This window comes from Glycine max, chromosome 13 (genome assembly GCF_000004515.6).
Source record: "Glycine max cultivar Williams 82 chromosome 13, Glycine_max_v4.0, whole genome shotgun sequence".
In the NCBI taxonomy this organism is placed as follows: Eukaryota; Viridiplantae; Streptophyta; class Magnoliopsida; order Fabales; family Fabaceae; genus Glycine; species Glycine max.
The window spans coordinates 3,603,676-3,609,675 of record NC_038249.2 but is presented as its reverse complement, the minus strand read 5'-3'; the positions used below and the strand labels follow the sequence as shown (position 1 = coordinate 3,609,675).

The 6,000-nt window shown below is 31.8% G+C and overlaps 1 long non-coding RNA gene across 2 annotated transcripts; it reads left to right on the top strand.

The window, feature by feature from the left end:
• The first annotated feature begins 1,836 nt into the window (after positions 1-1,836).
• Positions 1,837-4,849, top strand: LOC102668702 (uncharacterized). Of its 2 annotated transcripts, none has more exons than XR_417530.4 (2): positions 1,837-2,246; positions 4,465-4,849. It is a non-coding gene; the product is annotated as an uncharacterized lncRNA (long non-coding RNA). The 2 variants fall into 2 exon arrangements; XR_005888077.1 differs by having other exon boundaries at positions 1,837-3,892.
• Positions 4,850-6,000: the final 1,151 nt, after the last annotated feature.

The following is a 6,000-nucleotide window of genomic DNA, read 5'->3' as shown; positions in this document are numbered from 1 at the left end:
ACCTAAATGGATTGGGTGGAACACACCTATGCTAACTTCAATCTTTTCTTTTCATGGGATATTTGTAAATATAGATTATTGACCTGTAAATTTAATTCCCATTATGTATGAATTATTAACTATAAAATTATAATCTTTTTATATAATTTCATAAAATTTTATTAATTAGAATATTTTTAATATTTTTAAAGTTAAAAGTTTTAATTACTTAAATTAATATTTTATCATCTTTAAAATAATTCTATACACATAAAATAAATTTTTCTCAATATTAATTTTATTTTAAAAAATATTTTGTCTTTGATAAGATAATGATTTTTAAATAAAACTGCATTTTTTTTAAAAAAAATACCATTCAACTTTTTGTTTGAAAGGAACTTTTAATCTCAAAAATGAAAGTTCACAAACAACTTTTACTTTTTTTTAAGTTTTTATAGAAAGAGTAAATGTTAATGCAACAAGTGATATTTTTTAATAATTATAGAAAGATTAAATGATAGAAATCTATGACACATTTTTATAATAATATCAACCAACATCATAAGTAGCACTTTGATCTTATCTTATGAAAATAAAATGAATATATTTTTTTTTATCTGATCACCATCTTGACTCTTAAGAAACAAAAAAAAATAGATTATTTAAAAAATAATGGAACAATAAAATATGACAAAGCCTTAGTAAAGATGTATATGACTTATTGATATGTGCAGATGAGATGTAAATAAACATCTTTATGGAAAACTATCCTTAGTAAAGTTTTAAGTTATTATTCAAATTCCTTGTGTAATACTCTTACTTTCACTATTTATTTTTATTTGTATAAATTGAACATAAATTACATTTGATTGTAATATGTAATAGGTTTTTCATGATAGTTTTTACTATGTAAATTTAGGGATAATTTTTTAAAATATAAGCTAAAATTTCATATAAAAAAAAAAGAGTAGCTAAAAGCAAGAGAAGTGCATTAGCCATGTTAAAAACTCACATATGATTTAGCCAAATAAAACCAACAACTTAACCCCAAACAAAATGCCCCAACAACACCCAAAACACATAGGGATGGTCACTATAATTTTAAGACTTGAAGTTAGAATATTATTTTTGGATTGGTAATGGACATGCTCACTTAGGTTCTTATTTATTAATATATAACTCAGATTCTTAATAAACTAAAATGTTCATTTGTAACACTTCAAAATTTATAACCCTGTAAATTGTTACGTAAGTAATTTAATTAAGATTTATTTAATTATTTATAATAAGAATGTCTTCAGAAATTGCATGTGATTAATAAAATAATTGTGTAAAATAATGAAAAATAGAAGAAATTAGTAGTTTCTTAATAATGGTTATTTAGAAAAGTCTACAAAAATCAATTATGTGAATATGTGTGTAATTATATCTCGGTGTTTCTTGTTATGAGAATTGCATGTAGTGTGTGATTTGATTAAACGTTAAGTGTTAACTTATTTATTTGTTAGCGAAATGTCTTTAAATAATTGGTTTTCTTTAGATTAATTGTCGGTAAGTGTTTGCTAGTGAATTATTTTGCCTATGACATTTTGATGTGATTTAATTCCTTTTAAGAGACAGAATATATATATTTGATCATTAGAATTTATTTAATTACACAAATATATCTCAAGTATTAAGTTTTATAAAAAAATAATTTGATTAAATTTAATTCTTAAAGTTAGCAGAAAAATAATTTCCGTCACGAGAAAAATATATTTTTACAATGTAGAGTTACACTGTGTAAATTAATTACCCAGTGTAAACCCTTTTCACAATCATAGCAAATCTCTAGTCACCAATGGGGGAAGGGGCTGACAATTCCTTGCCACACCCTTCCTGAATCCTCTCTTTAGCCACTTCAACACTCAACCTTCACACACCACCCTCCTAACCAATCAAAATTCATGCATACCCCTCACACTCACTCTCTACTCATTTTCCCTCAACTTAGCAAACAAGTTAGGTTCTCTCTCTCTCTCACCAAAAATGCTTCAGATGACCCTCAATTGAACCAAGAGCACTCATATCCTCTTCTGAAACACACAAATTCGTTAACCATCAAGTAGGAAGGAAGAGTCACTCTAAAATCTTTGCACTAGTTTTGTGTTGTGCTTGCAAGGCATGGGAGCTTACATAATCTTAACCACCTCTTCCTCTAATTTTCATGTAGCAGTGAAATCTATGGTCAGGGGGTCTTTTTGGTGAACGCAACCCTGGAAACCATGGTGATTTGATCCTCCATTTCATTGCACACATCAAAAGTATCCTTTTTTATAGTTTTTTTGCAACTGTACTTTGACAAGCTAAGATCTTTTTCTTTGCATGCATGACTTATCTTCTTCTTTTGTTCATTTTCATGCTTTAGAAGAGCTCCAAGTACAAAGGAAACTTTTTCCATGTTTTTTTTTATATTTTATAAAGAAAGTTTGGATTTTCGAAAATGGGCAATGATTAGGGAGAGGTTGGCTGGAAGGCTTAGTTCTCTGGACAAGTCTCGAGGTTTCAAGCCTTGAATGAAACTTACCTGTTGGTTTTTCGTGAAATTGTTTTTAACTCTAGACACAATTTTCAACACCTTTAGTGTTCAAGACCTTGAGAGATGGGGTCATTTTGAAGCCCATCTATGACATGCAAAGTGACTAACTTGTTGTGCAACGAGTGTCTGATCGTGCTCAATTTTTTGTAACTTTTAGCTTATGTGGTTGTCATCTGAACAAAAGGTTTACTTTTTATGAAAATATAGAAATAAATTCTATTTAGAAATGTAAATTTCAAAAAATATGGATTTCATCTTCATTTTCTAAAGGCCTAGTAAAACGGAGTTGAATAAGAAATGAAATATTTAGGTTTTGGGAAAAGTGTTAGAAATAAAATTTTACTAGGAGCAACATAGGGAGAATTTTTGTGTAATTTTTACCTTTCTTAAAAGAAGGTTTTTTAGTTTCACACTGTAAAAAATATAATTCTTTTTGGTTTTGGGAAGAGGTATAAATTCGCAAATCTTTGAACTATGTCCAAATTGAAGTGCTCTCTGTCTTGCTGCCTTGTTGAAATTTTTATGTGTTTTTGTAGATTTTTGCTAATGAAGTACTTTACCTTGTTGGAAAGATAAGAAATTTTCCTTTAAGGCTGTATGAAAATTTTTCAATCATAAATTTTTTTGATCAATTTTAAAGAGGCTTGAATGTTCTATGCTTTTAAAACCTAGGGTCTTTAATGCATGTTACTTGATGTATTGAATCATTAAATTTTCACTATGTGTTGATGTGTTTCCTTGTTAATTTTTTGTCTAAGGATTGTGTGCTGAATTTAATGATTTCAATGAGTTAAGACCTGTTTTTTGATTATTGAAAGGCCAAAGGAGTGTGAATTTTGAGCAACTATAACTATGGAATGTGATGTTTTAATTGGAGACCGGGAGGTGTGACATCAGGCACTGTTGCACGTGATCTTTTGTGTGTGACCTGGTTGGCTTGCAACTGGAGACGATAATGATTTGTGTGCTAAGACCTATGTGTGGTAGATACAAGGACTCGAGCACGAGTCCTGGTGTCAACTAGGACAATGTTCTAATTGGCATAGTGCATCTCGAAAGGCATGCACCAGGTGTGGATTAGAACCCCGTTCTAGTGAACATTGTGTGTCTCGAACGACGTACAATGCTTTGCGTTAGTTTGCGAGAACATGAACATAAGTACCCATGTGACTAGGATGTTTCCTTCGAGAGATTAATGCGCTTGAGAGACGTACAAGGAAATTTAGACTCTCAACGATATGTGAAGATTTTTTTCAAGAGAGTTGACTTTGGGGGACATGCAGGAAGTTGTGAGAGTTCTCTAGAAGATGATCGATTGGCGGTTTCCACTAAGAGGTGTAGATGGGATTCCTATTTTGTGATTATCTTAAGTTTGATTGATTCTCGGACTTGTTTCACCTTTCTACGATGTTTTGTACCTATGCAATTGGGCCCCATGGTAATGACAAAGTAAGCACTCGGTGAGGAGTGATAGAGGATTAAATCCTTAGAGTTAGGATGGCCTTACAGGTGGTACCTGGGTTTTGTTCACTAACTTATTGTTTCTTGGGGATATGGTGTTGAGGTTGAGGTCTCATTTTCCATAGTGCCGACTTGGCAATCCTGACAAATGCAAGACATAACTAGCTAGTGAGAGCTTGCCATCATACCATGGCATAGGGTGTACTCCTGGTAATCACTCAAAATAAAATTTTGTAACTCCAATGAGTTTTGGGAGTTTCAGTGGCAGTTGCCTAATGTGATCTATATGATTGAGTTAGTAAAAAGAGACACCTTAGGATGCATGTAAGACCTAGTGAATAACCACAATGCAGTGGTTGTTATCCTTGTGTGTTTTGACTTGACTTAGGGTTTTTGTGTTTTGGCTAATGAAGCAAAATGACTCACCCCTTATGTTTTTATTTTAGGATCATACTACGGGTAAAGAGATGACACTATCTCGAGGATAAGTGCACTTGGAGGTGATGGATACACGATGTGATCAGAGGCGTAGATCACATCCTTGGGTATACTGGTTAATTATGCTCAAACACCTACTGACTTATGCTTGGGTGTAGTTTCCAAATTGGCTTGGGTGTTAGAGATTATTGCTCTAAGTCCAAGACCTTTATCTCTCAATGTATTTGTTATGGGTAGGCCTAGGCTTCAGACTTTTATTTCTATATTCAACCATCAGATTCCATTATATGCGCCTTGACTCACTCATGCCCTTGGATGTATTTAACACTTTCAAAACTCGGTATGCTTGTGTATTTATGCACTCTTTACATGTATTTCAGCAGTTTTAAGTTATTTAATTTCTCTTTCCTTTCATCTAAAAAGGTTGTTGATTGACAATGATCTTAGGCTCTTAGATAAAGGTGAAGTTGTGAGGAGTTTTATAATGTTATCCTTATATTTGTATTTTCTTCTGATAGCCATAAAACCATTAATGATAGTGTTTAATATTTGAAACATTTTATCATTAGTTTCTATGTATTTCATTTTCAATATATTGTATTCATCCACCAACATATACAATCTTCATTTTTTGAACTTAGTTCAATCACAAGTGAAAGTCAAGGTGACTTATATTTCCTTTGCAACCATACATGAATATGTTGTAGTTTTGAGTATTGCAAAAGACAAAGTCCCATGTTGCTTGGGATAGCTTTGGCTCAAGTGTTTATATACCATTTTGTGATATGGACTTTCAAAGTGGCTACCAGGAGATGGAAGTCTCATGCACATGAGCATGAGTTGTGTGGGTTTGTCATAGTGCAAATCCACTAATTTTACCCTCCCCCTTGCGAGTGCAATCCTTTTACGTTTTATTCAATTAAATTATTTTGAGATTTATTTTGAATTCAAAAAGCACGCCTATCCAAAAGTCCCAATTTTAATGAGACAGTTTTTTTATTTGATCCAATTACGAAAATCATGGGATTTTCCTTCTTTCTACCTCAATCATTTGATTGTTTAATTAATTAGTATCAATTATCATTAACTATTTTAATTATCATCTTTATTATGCTTTCTCTGTTCCTAGGTTTAAGTTTTAGCCCTTGCTAGTTTTGTAGCCTCATAATGTATGAGAAGTTCCTGTTGTGTCATGAGGGACTTGCATGGGATACCGCAGATAAATCTTTTAGGGGCATGCCAAAACACACCTCATGAAGAAATCATTTGTGATAAAAAAAAAAAAACAACTTAGAGAGAATACAATGACATTTTTGTAAATAAATGTAACAACTTTACAAGGGTTTTTCAAAAACCGTCTTAGAAGGTTGTCATTCTAAGATAATTGTGTGAAAACCCTCTTAGAAAACTGTCATTTTAAGATATTTTTTACAAAACAGTCTTAGAATATTTTACACTGTTTTTAATATTTCATTTCTCCTTCCACCTTCTCGCGCTCTCACTTTTCAACTTCCCCTTCGACTCCCCCTCTAGGGTTCCCAAGC